The sequence below is a fragment of the Musca autumnalis genome, unplaced genomic scaffold (assembly GCF_047663935.1).
Source record: "Musca autumnalis isolate F117 unplaced genomic scaffold, ASM4766393v1 scaffold_2, whole genome shotgun sequence".
Lineage (NCBI taxonomy): Eukaryota > Metazoa > Arthropoda > Insecta > Diptera > Muscidae > Musca > Musca autumnalis.
The window spans coordinates 156094742-156111648 of record NW_027411755.1 but is presented as its reverse complement, the minus strand read 5'-3'; positions in this window follow the sequence as shown (position 1 = coordinate 156111648).

Below are 16907 nucleotides of genomic sequence, written 5' to 3'. Positions count from 1 at the left end.
GAGGCCGCCATCTTGGATTTTAATTTTATATAGTACATTGTATTCTACTGGTTAAGCACTTTCATTTGATACCCATATTGATGGGATTGATAAAACCTACGTTATCCGCCATTTTGTAGCGGCCGCCATCTTGGATTTCAATTTTTTATAGTATATTGTATTCTGCTTGTTGAGCCCATCATTTGATACCCATATTGATGGGATTGATAAAACCTACGTTATCCGCCATTTTGTAGCGGGCTCCATCTTGGATTTCAATTTTTTATAGTATATTGTATTCTGCTTGTTGAGCCCTTTCATTTGATACCCATATTGATGGGATTGATACAACCTACGTTATCCGCAATTTTGTAGAGGCTGCCATCTTGGATTTTAATTTTATATAGTACATTGTATTCTACTGGTTGAGCACTTTCATTTGATACCCATATTGATGGGATTGATAAAACCTACGTTATCCGCCATTTTGTAGCGGCCGCCATCTTGGATTTCAATTTTTTATAGTATATTGTATTCTGCTTGTTGAGCCCATCATTTGATACCCATATTGATGGGATTGATAAAACCTACGTTATCCGCCATTTTGTAGCGGCCGCCATCTTGGATTTCAATTTTTTATAGTATATTGTATTCTGCTTGTTGAGCCCTTTTATTTGATACCCATATTGATGGGATTGATAAAACCTACGTTATCCGCCATTTTGTAGCGGCCGCCATCTTGAATTTATAATGATAATGAATAAACATAATTGTATTGTCACCAAAATCCAAAGTGTATACAAAATTTCAGATTAATGGGTTCACAGGAAGAGGGTGAAATTTGAATTACTAAATTTGACCCATGAATAAATAAAACAAACGGGGTGAGCTAAATAAAACCATTTAAAAAACAACAGACATATGTATACACTAGGGTTTTGACTTTTCGACATTTTTTCTGAAAAATGATTTCCCGTAGCACGGATGAATGAACTTTTGCCTATTAATCACTAAAATAACATTTATTCCATTGATATATAAAAAAGTTCACGCACAAATCGATTTTAAAAAATATTTATTTTTTTAAAAAAATTATGAAATTCCAAATGCAAGAAATACATAACAGATTGTTGGGGAAAAAACACAGAATATAATAATTTATAAAAAAGTAAATAATAATATTTATCACACTTTTAAAGAAAACAAGTAAGAACGGCGTTAAGTTCGGCCGGGCCGAACTTTTTATACCCTCCACCACCACTGCTGTATGAACAATTAGTAATTACTAAGCTGTTTCTCTACGTTAAGTATAATTCCTTGAGTATAATATCTTAAATTATGATAATTACTCTATACTGGGATTCCAAATTACCAAGTTGAGTCCACTTCCAAAGGAAAATGTAGCAATAATCTTTCAACGAGTTTATTATGATTCTTTCTATCCTCTGACTAAACACAAACATATGTTTGCTTGCAGCAGTCCCCAAACATAACAAATGTTTTGATGCAAACCTATTTGTAACATATATTTTTCGCACATAGCTAGATCGACTCCAAGTTGCTTATATCTCAGGTGGTTTAAATGTTTTTGGCTCTAAAACGATTATTTCGATGAGGCTCAGGGCATAAAATTCAGTTGATGATATTGACCCCAACTACTAAAATTTGTTTACATTTGTCTATATTTAACACAATTTTTTCCACTTGTATATTATTTATTAGTCTTTGATTTGACCTTTAGTGAAGAATGAATCAACTTTTATTTGTTCACAGTTCATTTTCTTTGGAACAAATACCTTGAAGCTAATAATATCGTACCATTTGCTCATAAAAGCAGGAAATTCCCTAATGCCAGGTAATTTTCTCCACGTTACAAAAACAAAATAACAATTCTTTGTTTATTTAATTTCAAATCAAATCACGTGAAGTGTTTTTGGCCATATGACTGTTGGCTATATTTCTATTTCCTTCCTTGGCGTAATACTGATTGAGTCTGTTATTGGCTTTTGTTTGAATTATGATATAATTAAATAACTTTTGAAGACAATCTTAATCGGATTTAAGTGAAATTATAACAGCAGTTCGTAACCGAAAAAAGAAACACAATCAAAGAGAAAATGTATGAGTCAACTGGGCCGACACAGATATACCCTCAGCTTAGAATATAAAGAAAAGAACCAAGGTTTTTGAGTTTTTGGGCCAATTACTGAGGAAGTATGAATTTGCCCCGAAACAAATTCCACCGTATAAACTAGTGCCGCATACAAAACATGTTGTCAAAAATTTAAAAACGATCCCGAACGATTCCTTAAACTGCACTCTTCCAAATAGTCGATATTCGGACATATTTCGAGGCTATAAGAAATAATACGATGTACAACGATTGGAACAAATCGGAGATTTTGGGCCATTATCTAAGGAAGTATTGACTTGGCCCAGAAAACAATGTGCCGTCGTATCAGGGACCGCAAGTATAACTTTGTGGAAAAAATTCAAAAACGATCCGATATGAGCTGTAAAACGGCACTTTTCCCAAATTTTGTGTGGTAGGTACACGAATATACCGATGTAGTCCATATTCGCACCCGATCTATGCCGAGAGTTATCGTGCGTACCATTTTAGCGAAAAATTTTGATCTTTTGTGGGAAGCAGTGGAACGATATGGCCCACCTTCGAACTTCAACTAAGTTTAGACAATATATTACGAATGACATTGCCCAGTCCACTCTTAATTGTCTGAAACAGATTTCGTCCAAACATATTTTTGGTCTAAACCCATTATTTCGATGGAGCACAGTTTTGGTCGTATCAAAGTTTAATACCAATTTAAAAAGTTTTTACAATAAACAAACTTGTTTCATCAGTAAGGATAAGACATATGCATTAACATCTGTGGTGTAGATGACATTAGTCAAATACTACCCAGCAAAATTACCCATTACCAAATTATGGGTTTTATAGTACTTTTTGATAGTAGTAACTACTTACAAAACCCCCTACTAACCCATTATTTTAAAATGGGCATGTCGCACTGAATAGTTTGTTATTCTATAACCAACAGAAATTGAACAAGTAAAAAAGCGTTAAGTTCGGCCGGGCCGAACTTTTCATACCGTCCACCATAAAATATTCTTAACTAAAATGGAATAATTAGCTTTCATCCCTGTCCCAACTTTAAATAGGTACGTTAAAAATGTCAAATAATGTACATATATGGTGTCTATATCTAACTATGTATGTTGACAATTTTTAGTGGGCTAGAAAGTAGGAGGTACCGTTATATAGGGGTTATAATAGAACACGAAAGTATGTTGATGGAACCTCTAATGTCAAATAACTCCTAATTCGGTTAAAAATTATAGCTAAAATCCTCAAAATACCGAAAATCGGTACATAACATTATATGGAGGCTATACCAAAACATCAACCTATGTTGAATATTTCTAGTGGATTGTGATCAGTGGGAACTTCAAATGTCATTAACAGCTAGTTCGGAGGTACCGCTATATGTGGGCTATACGAAAATATGAACTGAAATGAACAATTTTTGTTGCAGAATTTTTGATGGCTCTTAAATTTCAAATTACAGAAAGTTCGGCCAACAAATAAAGCTAAGGTACGGAAAATCGGGAGGTTTGTTTTTGGGCTATACTAAAACATGGACCTACGGTCGGTTAAGCATTTTAAGTAAAATTCTCAAAGTACCGAAAATCAGCAGGTACCGTTATATAGGTGACCACTACAACCTTCAAATGTCAAATTACAGCTAGTTCGCTTAAAAATTGAAACTAAAATTGCCAAATTACCGAAAATCGGGAGGTACCGTTATATGAAGGCTATATCCAAGCATGGACCTATGTTGACAATTTTTGATGGAGAGGTTTTATGAACACTAAGAACTTTAAATGTCAAATTACTGCTAGTTCGGTTTAAAATTGTAGCCAAAATCATCAAATTATTGAAAATCGGGAGGTACCGTTATATGGGGGCTTTATCCATACATGGAGCTTTCTTGACAATTTTTGGTGGAGAGGTGTGGTGACCACTAAGAACTTCAAATGTCAAATGTTCAAATTACAGCTAATTCGGATAAAATTTGTAGGTAAAATTCTCAAAATACCGAAAATCGGGAGATACCGTTATATGGGGGCTATATCAAAACATGGACCTAAGTTCATAATTATTCGAATATAAGCTTTTTGTTCACTAAGAACCCTAAATATCAAATTATAGCTAATTCGGTCTAGAAATGTGGCTTAAAACTTCAAAATACCTGAAATCGGGCGGTACCGTTATATGTGGGCTATTCCAAAACATGGACCTATGTCCATATATAAGTTTATTATGTTATATAAGTTATATAAGTTTATTGACACTTAAGAACCCTAAATGTCAAATTATAGCTAAATCGGTCTGAAAATGTAGCTAAAAACGTCAAAATACCGTAAATCGTGAAAATACCGTAAATCGGGGGGTACCGTTATATGGGGGCTATACCAAAACGTGGACCTATGTCCACAAGGTTTGTTATATAAGTTTATTGACACTTAAGCACCCTAAATGTCAAATTATAGCTAAATCGGTCTGAAAATGTAGCTAAAAACGTCAAAATACCGTAAATCGGGCGGTACCGTTATATGGGGGCTATACCTAAACGTGGACCGATATAGCCCATCATCGAACTTGACCTGCCTGCAAACAAAAGACGCATTTTCCCAAAATGTCAGCGTCCTATCTCCATTTTTGTGAATGCTAGAGTGATTACCACATACGGACGGACGGACATGCACAGATCGACTCAGAATTTAACCCTGATCAAGAATATATATACTTTATAGGGTTGCAAATGAGTATTTCAATACGTTACAAACGGAAAAACAAACTTAATATACCCTCCATACTATGGTGGAGGGTATAAAAAACTTGGAATTTCTTTATCATGATTTGAAAACTCTTCCATAATGATTTCGACATTTTGTAGCATGCGGTAAATGTACTTATTTGCAAACAAACCAAAACGATAAAGTAACCCACTTATATGTTCGAAAATAGTAGTTCTGTTATTTAACCGATATATTGCTACAATATGCATCAACGGATAGGTCAAGAGTTAGTTTTCAAGTTTCGCGTTCCTAATTTGTCAGAAAATGCCTCCAAGAATTCAAAATATGGAACAAGAACTAAATTTAAATCATTTCCCACTAAAATTAGGGTCAATTTCACATGCCAACTACTATCCTATTATTATCCAAGATGATTGGCATTCTCCTTGACCAAAACTATTACCTTGTGCAAGAATCTTTCAGTATTGATCTACAGCCCTAGAAATAATTATATGGTACAGCCATGATTATCTTTAAACTTATAGTTAAGGACTATTATCCAGATGTTATTTATTTAAGATAGTAGTGCTTAGTGTGCTTGTTCATACCTATGACTGCCGACCTTGTGTGTCTTATATATATATATCCGTAATATTATTCATATTAATTTTTCTTTGGAAATAATTATATGGTACAGGGAAAACATTTCAAGTTATAATTTCACTACAGAGGACCTGAACAAAATTTTTGACATAAAATGTATTTAGGATTAAGTACAATAAAGAAACATGCAATTTAGGAACAATTGGAATGGTTCCCATTGGGTTCTGTCCCTGGCTACAGCCCTGGGAAACAATAAAATCGTGGAAACTGCTTTATGGACAGAAAACATGCAATCCAAAAAAAGCTATATCATGATTTTTTTTTACTTTTCTTACAATTTTAAATCAGATCTGTCCAATAGAACCAACTAATTTCAATATAAATGATGAAACTCATCCCCAGAAGGTGTTTGTAAACTGCCTGACGACTACAATTTGGGTCTGGATCAAATTAGTGACCAACAAAAACTTATGTAATCAAACGGTGCACTCTTTTTACAACTTTTAATTGTAGAAAATAAACAAATGATAAAACAAGTAAAAAAGCATTAAGTTCGGCCGGGCCGAACTTTTCATACCCTCCACCATAAAATATCCATTCCTGTCCCCAACTTTAAGTGAGTACGTTAAAATGTCAGATAATGTACATAAAATGCTTCATTCGGGAGGCCCTTTTTTATGGTGCCTATATCTAACTGTTGACAATTTTTGGTGGGCTAGAAATTGGGAGGTACTGTTATATAGGGGTTATAATAAAGCATGGGCCTATGTTGACAGTTTTTGATGGGAGCTTTTAATGTCAAATAACTCCTAATTCGGTTAAAAATTGCAGCTAGAACCCTCAAAATACCGAAAATTGGTACATAACATGGGAACACCATATGTCATTAACAGCTAGTTCGGAGGTATGTGGGCTATACGAAAATATGAACTTAAATGAAAAATTTTTGTTGCAGAATTTTTGTTGACTTTTAAATTTCAAATTACAGAAAGTTCGTCCAAAAAATAAAGCTAAGGTACGGAAAATATAGACCTACGTTCGGTTAAACATTTTAAGTAAAATCCTCAAAGTACCGAAAATCGGGAAGTATCGTTATATTGGGGCTATGTTGAAAATTGTTGATGCAGATGTGTGGTGACCACTACAACCTTCAAATGTCAAATTACAGTTAGTTCTGTTAAAAATTGTAGCTAAAATTGCCAAATTACTGAAAATTGGGAGGTACCGTTACATGGGAGCTATATCCGAACATGGACCTATGTTGACAATTTTTGATGGAGAGGTGTTGCGACCACTAAGAACTTCAAATGTCAAATTACTGCTAGTTCGGTTTAATATTGTAGCTAAAATCATCAAATTACTGAAAATCGGGAGGTACCGTTATATGGGGGCTTTCTTGACAATTTTTGGTGGAGAGGTGTGGTGACCACTAAGAATTTCAAATTACAGATAATTCGGTTAAAACTTGTTGGTAAAATTCTTAAAATACCTGAAATCGGGCGGTAACGTTATATGGGGGCTATACCAAAACGTGGACCTATGTCCACTAGTTATATAAGTTTATTGACATTTAAGAACCCTAAATGTCAATTGATAGCTAAATCGGTCTGAAAATGTAGATAAAAACGTGAAAATGCCGTAAATCGGGTGTACCGTTATATGGGGGCTATACCAAAACGTGGACCTAGGTCCACAACTTTTGTTTTATAAGTTTAGTTACACTTAAGAACCCTAAATGTCAAATTATAGCTATATCGGTCTGAAAATGTACCTAAAAACGTCAAAATACCGTAAATCGGGGGGTACCGTTATATGGGGGCTATATCAAAACGTCGACCTATGTCCACAAGTTTTGTCACATAAGTTTATTGACATTTAAGAACTTCAAATGTCAAATTATAGCTAAATCGGTCTGAAAATGTAGCTAAAACCGTCAAAATACCGTAAATCGGGGGGTACCGTTATATGGGGGCTATACCAAAACGTGGACCTATGTTCACAACTTTTGTTATATAAGTTTACTGACATTTAAGAACCCTAAATGTCAAATTATAGCTACATCGGTCTGAAAATGTTGCTAAAAACGTGAAAATACCGCAAATCGGGGGGTACCGTTATATGGGGGCTATACCGAATCGTGGACCTATGTCCACAACTTCCAATATATAAGTTTATCAACACTTAAGAACCCTAAATGTCAAATTATAGCTACATCGGTCTGATAATGTAGCTAAAAACGTCAAAATACCGTATATCGGGGGGTACCGTTATATGGGGGCTGTACCAAAACGTGGACCTATGTCCACAACTTTTATTATATAAGTTTATTGATACTTAAGAACCCTAAATGTCAAATTATAGCTATATCGGTCTAAAAATGTAGCTAAAAACATCAAAATACCGCAAATCGGGGGGTACCGTTATATGGGGGCTATACCAAAACGTGGACCTATGTCCACAAGTTTTGTTATATATGTTTATTGATACTTAGGAACCCTAAATGTCAAATTATAGCCAAATCGGTCTGAAAATGTAGCTAAAAACGTCAAAATACCGTAAATCGGGGGGTACCGTTATATGGGGGCTATACCAAAACGTGGACCGATATAGCCCATCATCGAACTTGACCTGCCTGCAAACAAAAGACGCATTTTCCCAAAATTTCAGCGTCCTATCTCCATTTTTGTGGATGCTAGAGTGATTACCACAGACGGACGGACGGACGGACGGACGGACGTGCTCAGATCGACTTAGAATTTTACCCTGATCAAGAATATATATACTTTATAGGGTCGCAAATGAGTATTTCAATGCGTTACAAACGGAAAAACAAACTTAATATACCCTCCATGCTATGGTGGAGGGTATAATAAAAATCAAAAATGGCAAGTTATAGTAATGTTAAATACTAAAATAATAGAAAAATTCCCTGAAAACATCAATGAGCAAAATATTACAGTTGCTTACTCAGTTGTTCGATATATAGTACCCTATTGTACGTTCTCGAAACGGGTATATATCATCTAAATTTCTCGTTGTATGTATCTTTAAATGATATTGCACCGTTATATTATGCATATGTATCTGTCTAACAGGTACATGCGTTTTATTATGCTTCGGCACAATAAAGGACAAGTTTGGTGTTAAATTTGGCCTTTCGAACAGTACGAAAACTTCAAATTTTTACATTTTTTTAGATCGTCTGCTAGGTATCTATCATTTAGGGTTGAAAAATCTGCATATTGTTTGATTACGTAACGTTTGGTAGGTCACTTATTTGGTCCTGACCCAAATTATAGCCGCTAGGCAGGTTATAAACTTCTTATTTGGATGTATTACACAATTGATATTGAACATATTTATTTCTGTTATTTAGTTTCAATTGAAATGTTTGTAAAAAAATACAAAAATCTTGGTTAAACCTTGCAGTTTAACAAAATTTCGGCCTATATGCCAATATGCAATTGTCATCTGGTTTCCAGGGCCATATTAAGAGACAGAATGATATACAAGCCATTCTGATTGTACTTAAAGTTCATGCAACTGCGTTGCACATAATCCAAAATTAATTTTATGTCAATATCTGTACTTAATATTTTTGTATTAAAATAAGAACATAAATATTTTACATTGTACCATATAAATATTTCTCAAGAAAAGTCTTTAAAAAAATATTGTTATTAAAATAACGGTATATGTATAAATGCCACAAGGTGAACAGTTATAGGTTATAATAAGCACCTAATACACTAAAAACATAAATTATAAAAATCCCGGTTATGTACATTTTTAAGAAAAATTTGGACATATTTATGTTTGTACCATATAATTATTTCTAGGGCTGTATAACTGCGATATCTAGCGTGATTAATATTACACTACACAATTAAAACTGTTGGATCCCTGTATAAAATAGGCTGTAACTCTGTTATCTGACTACGTACATACATCAACATAATTTGAATCAATGGAAAGGTCAAGAGTTCCGCTTTCAAATATAACATACGTGGGTGGAACATGTGTTCCAGCAATAAAGATATAGTCATTATACTAAAAATTTTACCAGTTTTCACAAGTTTTGGTCCATATAAACCTCTAAATATTATCTGACCATTATCTACAATTGCAGGTTAATTCTTTATCGTAAACCTAAACCGTACTTACAATTTCCCGCCGATCAGACTACCATTGCGACTTATAGAGCCGCTACAAAATTGGATAAGAATTTAGTTTTTGGTCCATTTCATTCACCCCCTAAATATTTCACGATCATCGCCAAAACTATAGGGGTCTATTCTGGTCTGAACCCGACCTCCATACAAAATTTCGTGAAGATTGCGGCCTGTAGCGTGCGTACAATTTTTAACGGACGGACACACATCTCAAAATCGCTTTATCTCGTCGAGATATGAATTTTGGTATACCACATGGGTGGTCTACGACGAATATTTCGCGCGCTGTTACATGAATTTTTTGAAAAACAAACTTATAATACCCTTTCCACATTGTGGTGTAGGGTATACAAATTTGGTGTGCGTCGGTGAGCATTGATCCACAATCCTAGTATTTGGTGTTGGACACACACGCTTTGTGCCACCGTACTTGTTACTTAGTAAGTAGTTTTGCCTTGTTACATTACTTTGTAATGGGTTACATAATGACTTGCGGATCCGAATTTCGGACAGAGCCGACCATGTTATACCCTATCCGTTTTCTTTTTCACCATTGCGACACATTGGTAGATGATAAAGTCACTACGAGGGAAACTATAAAAGTTTCTGACCTAATAATAAAAACTCGAATATTAATCATCAAAAATGTTTTACTGCTTTTTTCTAAAGTATTATCCAGCATGACTTTTACACGCCATTTTTTCTTGATGTGTGGGAATTAAATTTGTTCATTGGGTGCCAGGCAGCGTTGCCGACAGTTTTTGATCGGAAATTGTCGAAAATATCACCAAGTCGTCAAAAATCGTCAAAATAGTCCAAACTAGGTTTGGTTACCGCTTAATGTCAATTTTTCGCTTATAGTTATGACAATGGGACTGACTACGTAAGATATACACCCCACAGCAGTAAAGCTAACTTAATCAAACTTAAATACCGCCATAAAAAGCTTTCACAAAGTGAAAGTTTCCCCTATGGCTAGGGTTTTGGGTTTCCCGGTTTTTATCATTCCCGGGAAACGGGAATCAAAAAATCGCCATTCCCATTCCATTTTAAAATACGAGAGTGGATCAATATTTCCGTGATTATTTTATCTTTCCATAGTAACTTATTAGAAATACAATATTTTCAAAGAGTTGCGGGCTCAAAAATGGATGACAGGTTTTCGCTCTATCGATTAAAAACGAAAAAATATGGAAAAATTCACCATGTTGCCCGAATTTTACCCACACTGAACATTCCAATTATTCAAAGCTAATGAAATTGCTCTATGGAAAGTGATTTGGCTCAAACAATGAAGTTATTGATCAGAAATTCCAATGTTATGGACCTCGAAAATCGTATGTTTTATTTTTATGCTTAAGATTGTATCAGTCAGCTGTGCCGACTGAGATATACCCTCTGCCTAGGACCTGAAGAAAAGAAGCAAACACAATACTTCTGACGTTTCTAGGGGCTTAGGAAGTATGGATTTGCCCAGAAAAAAATTGTACCGTTTCAACTAGGGCCGCACACAAAACATGTTGCTGGACCGATATAGACCGTATTTCAACCTGGGACATGACTAGATGAAATAATACGATATACAAAGTTAGGACCAATCAGAAACATCCTCCGGGAGTTATCTTGCCAATTTTCCATTTTAGTTGTTGCCGTCAAGGTTTCATGGAACTTTTAAGACATTATCTAAGGAAGTATGGACTTGCCCCCGACAACATTTGTATCATTGTAAAGGGGGCCGTAAAGACAAATTGCTGAAAAAATTTCAAATCGATTCGAGAGGAAACCAAAAACTTTACTTTTTCCGAATCCCAAATTTTTGACCTGGTCGGTGGCTTCGTTCGAAAGTTATCGTGCGCACCAGCCAGCAAGCCGGACCCTCTATAGCCCAATGACTGAGGGTATAAAAATGGGACTTTAAAATATAAAATATTCTTTCGCACTTAAATAAAATAATAAAAATCCGTCGTTATAGACCATGTTTTTGGTGTGGCTCTTATAACTTTTTCCCTGAAGACACTTTTGTAGATTAAAGTTATTTCCAAATGTTTTGCAATTTATTGATTCTGTAATATCTAATCGAATTGTGATTCTATGGTATAAAAGTGACGGGCATAGCTTATTCATTAATTTAATATTAGTTGTAATAAATGTAAAAAGATATTTTCCGATTTCCCGGGAAAATCCCGTAACCACAAAACCGAGAATTCCCGGGAATTCCGGGTGCGGGATTTCCCTACCCAAAACCCTACCTATGGCTATCGAGTTTCCATTTTTCACAACGAGATAGACGATTTTCATCCATTAACAATCCTAAACGAAAATTTTAAACTGATATAATTTGAATGTGGGGCAAAAAAAGCTCAAACTATCTGTATTGCAGATAAATATGACGAGAAATTGAACATAAAATCGAGTTTGCAACATTGTTTTCTTTAAATTCTTTCGTTAAATTTTGGTTAAAATATAGATCTCCTGTTTCATGTCACGCAATTTTGGTTAACGTGAAAAATCGTCATTTCAGGGTATAAAATCGTCAAATCTCTCTCAAACTCTGGTCCCAGGTCAGCGCTGTTCGGCGTATGACCCATCAATTCCACGTTTTGTCCGGTCAAAAAGGAGCTGCACGCGCCGCTAGATCAGTGGTTTTGACCAGTGTGCGCAGGTTTGAACCGATGAGTGAGAGCTCACATTGTCATGGTGCACACTGATTCGTCTTCTCTTGTCCGTTTTTCGAATTTCTAAGGAGACTTCAGGAAAACAAATTGTAGTGTAGCACTCAGAATTAACCGTCCTACTTTCCTCAAGCCTTGTAGTAGCTGTATGGTCAGTTTAGCCGAAGAAACAGGCGAACATTTGCTTCGATGTGATTCTTCCATGAACAACTTACGTTGGAAGACCCATACGGTCGATTTCTATTTTGTTTCAGGATCTTATAAACGTCGTTTGAAGCACCGCGATCGTATTTATTAACAATTTCTTCGTACAAATCGACAAGAGGCCTTTTAGAGCAATTTTCAAATTGTGCTGGATCTAACGAGAAACCCCTATTTTTACGGCCAGGTGTCCATACAATATCAAATGTTAGTTGGTGGATGAAATGCCTAAGGATGCCTCTATTTCACGGTATATCGCATGGCTATCTTGCATTATCCGTTCACGCAGGGATGATTTTTTTTTTTGGCTCAACGGCCGTTTTTGTACGACCCTTACGGCCTTCCTTTTTAGCGAGTACCGGCCACGATTGAATTCATTAAATCAGTTTTTTATAGTGCTATAGGATGATCCTTTAACGACATACAAAGATTTAATTAGATCAATGGACTCTTGCCGTGATTAACCACGTCGAAAGTTGTGAAAAATGATCGGACGAAAATGTTCACAAGTAAATTAAATTTTTTAAGTTTTTTTTTCAAGTCACTATAAACAACACAACACACGGTTGTATGTCAAACTGTCCTGAGTACGTTTAGGATATGCATTTATCTAATGAACTGCGTGTATATACTGGTTACCAAGCTTAGCCTTCGTTTACCACAAAAACAACGTCCTAATATGCCTTATGATCGCTATTAACCACCCGTAAAACGTGGCATAATGATTGGACGTGTGGGACTTCCGCTGATTCCTAATTTTTCAATGTATCTCTTAGGTCATGACTAGACATCGGATTTTTGCATGTTTTTTATTTCTTATCCGATTGTACTCAAATTTTGGATCTAGGCGTTTTGAGTTTCAATTTTTCGATATTTGGGGTCATATGCAAAAAAATATGCAAGTGTTTTTTTTTGACGAAAATCGTCAATTAAATTTGGAAAATTATCAAAAAAGCGTTCTAAATTAAGTTTTTTGCCGTTTAACATAGTTATACCCTATACCACAATGTGGAAAAGGGTATTATAAGTTTGTTTTGGTAAAAATTCATGTAACACCGCGAAATATTCGTCGGAGACCCCCAATGTGGTATACCAATCTTCATATCTCGACGAGATAAAGCGATTTTGAGATGTGTGTCCGTCCGTCAGTCCGTCCGTCCGTCCGTCCGTCCGTCCGTCTGTCCATTATAAATTGTAAACACGCTCCAGGCCGCAATTATGGACCGATCATCACGAAATTTTGTATGGAGGTCGGGTTCAGATCAGAATAGATCCCTATTCTTATTGGTGATGATCGTGAAATATTTAGCGGGTGAAATGGACCAAAAACATAATATTTATCCAATTTTCTAGCGGCTCTGTAGGTCTCAATAATAGTCCGATCAACGCGTAATTTTAAATAAGGTAAGAGTATATCACAAAGGAGAAGCTTGCAATTTGAGATGGCGATAGGATAATATTTAGAGAGTTAAATGGACCAAAACTTTTGTGTGAAAATTGTGAAAATTTTAAATATACAGTTTATATCTTAATTCCTGGAAGTTACATTCCGGACAGGTGAGATATACTTGAAAGTGGAACGCTTGACCTTTCAATTGATGCCAATTATATTGGTGTGCATGATCAGATAACAGAGTTACAGCCTAATATATTCCGTTATTTGTTTGTAGTGTAATAATAAACTCGCTAGAAGTCGCAATTATACATCAATAGTCACGAAATTTTGCACCGGGTAAGAGTATAGGTCGAAAAAGATGCCTACAATTTTGAATGATGGTCTGATATTCTTTAGCGGGTGAAATGGACCATTACTTTTGTAAGAAATATCAAAATTTAATTTTTGGTCGATATTTTAATTCCTTGAGGACATATATATTTCGCAAAGTAGCCTACATATGGGAAAAAACTACTGACCTATCCTTTGATGTAAATTGCAATAAAGTGTTTGCTAGATAACGGGCCTACTGCCTAATATATAATGGGTTCTGTGTAGAGAACAACATTTTTATCCCATGCTACATATTGTCTCTCCAAAAGTTTATGTAACAACACGAAATATTCGTCCTAGACCATATTTGGTATGCCACAATTCATATCTCGACGAGATAAAGCGATTTAGCGATGTGTGTCCGTCCATTAAAAATTGTAAACAAACTTAAGGCCGCAATTATGGACCGATTGTAACGAATTTTTTAAGGAGGTTGGGTTCGGGCCAGAATAGAAATGATAAGTTTTTGGTGATGATCGTGAAATGTTCAGGGGATGAAATGGACCAAAAACAAAATTTTAACCAATTTTGTAGCGGCTCTGTAGGTCAAAATAATAACCAGCAAAATTTTGAACAAAGTTTGTGTTTATGATGAAGAAGAAGCGTACAAACCAACGTGAAGATCACAGAATACTTAGCGGGTTAAATGGACTGAAACTTTTGTGTGAAATTGGTAAAAATTTCAATAACGTAGCGGTTTAACAACGGAAGTAGTAGTACTACATAAGTGGGTTTCATTACATTTTAGTTTGTGTGAACTAAATTTTCCTTTCCTGCTACAAAAATGTCTTTGTCATGCTAGATAACTTTTTGGTTTTGGTCATAAATATTATACATTACATCTGCGATATTTGATAATTAAATTTTCACAATCATTGAAAATAAGTTCCGTGGAGAGCGATTGTCCAGGGATAGTGGTATAGGGTATCCCATGGTCGGCTCCGTCCGACTATAGACTATTCTTACTTGTTTTTTTTTTACAGATTATTATGTTATTGAGACTCTCCAGATATTCCGCCACAGCAATAAATCTGGACTAACAAGACTTAAATCAGTTTTCACAAGGTGAGGAAATGTCAAATAACCCAGCATTCCTATTACAACATAAGTTGGTTTCCTATATAAAAGTAGGTAGTCGAACATTTTCAAAAACTCAATCAGAAATGTCAAAATCTACGTGTCCAAATATGGTGATAGTTTCTACTCGGCCAAAATTGTCTAGCAGAAAAACAAAGGAGCTAGAACAAGTCATCGCAATTTTTGTTTAGATAAAAGCGAAATTTTTTCTAGTTTTTGGAAAAAGGGTTCGTTTTTAGCGCAAAATGGGAAAAAGTACTAAAGTACCATTTACGATTCCAGGTTCTGGAATATAACTAAAATTAGAAGTATACGTTTCCACATATTAGATTTGAATTATATTCAATATATTTTATAGAGTTTAGTCCATTATTCAGTATATACAGGCATAAATTGGCAATTTTTGTTCTTTGTGGCCAAAAAATTCTTTGGAAAAATGATCTAACTGCCGCTTTAATATTGATGACATGGTTTTAGTTTAATGAACTAGAAAATAAAAAATATATGTATATTGTACGCATACAACCGCTTAATGCAGAATTGGGAAATGTTCAGTCCTCGGCGAAAAGTAATGCATTATTGTTATACCCATCCACGATGAATAATAAGCAAAATGAAGAACACCCAATGATTAGTGCAAAATGACATCACTCAGTAAAACCGCACAATAGCGTGGTAGTGGTAAAATAAGTCAAAACCCTTGGAATTATCTTTAACTTGGCAAAACCACCTACATATTTCTGATAGGAGAGCATTTGGAATGCTAAAAAATATAGTTCATTCATTCCTTCTACAGGAAAACCATTTTGATAACACAGTCGAAAAGTCATAACCCTTTGTATACACAATTGTTTAATTTATACCTGTCCGCGTACTCGATAATTTGTACTAATTATTACCAATCGTTACCATAAATGCCCGAAGACGTAACCCAAAAAATCAAAACTTTACAGAAGAAGCAAAAAACGTGATAAAATGAAAACTGTTTTATGGAATATAATTCTTATGAGAGCGAGTATTCGGGATATTATCAATCCCATACGAATGGGAGTAATAAATGAAACCAAAACAGCGGAAACGCTTGGTTTGGGATCCGTCATTACAACAAAATCTGCAATATTATCCCATTTTTCTTGAATAGGATCGTTGTTTTTGAACGTAGAAGCTTGAAATTTTGCCAGAGCATGTATTTTAACTTTATGTATCAGATCCCAACAAAAAACGAATTTCGATTTGCGCGTGGGTTTCGTTTTCGGGCATTTTTGGTGACCCAATGCTTCGAATTTTGACAGTTGTTTAATAGAAAAGTTGGTGAAAAAATTGTTTAAGCAACATTTAGTAAACATTATCGAGTGCAGGAACAAACCTTTTATGACACATTAGTCTTGTTGTATAGGATATAAATAAATATATTAAGGAAAATGTTCGCCGAAATATTGTCATTAAAGTTGCCAAATGCACTATACACCTAAAAGGCAAAGATTTCAAGGAATATTAATTTACAAAGCGACGAAATTCAACATCTGTCTCTTGTTTTGCTTACATCCTGATGTAAACTTTGAAAATGTCATATTTCTAGCTCTACTTTCACAATCTGATTGGCTTTTTCGG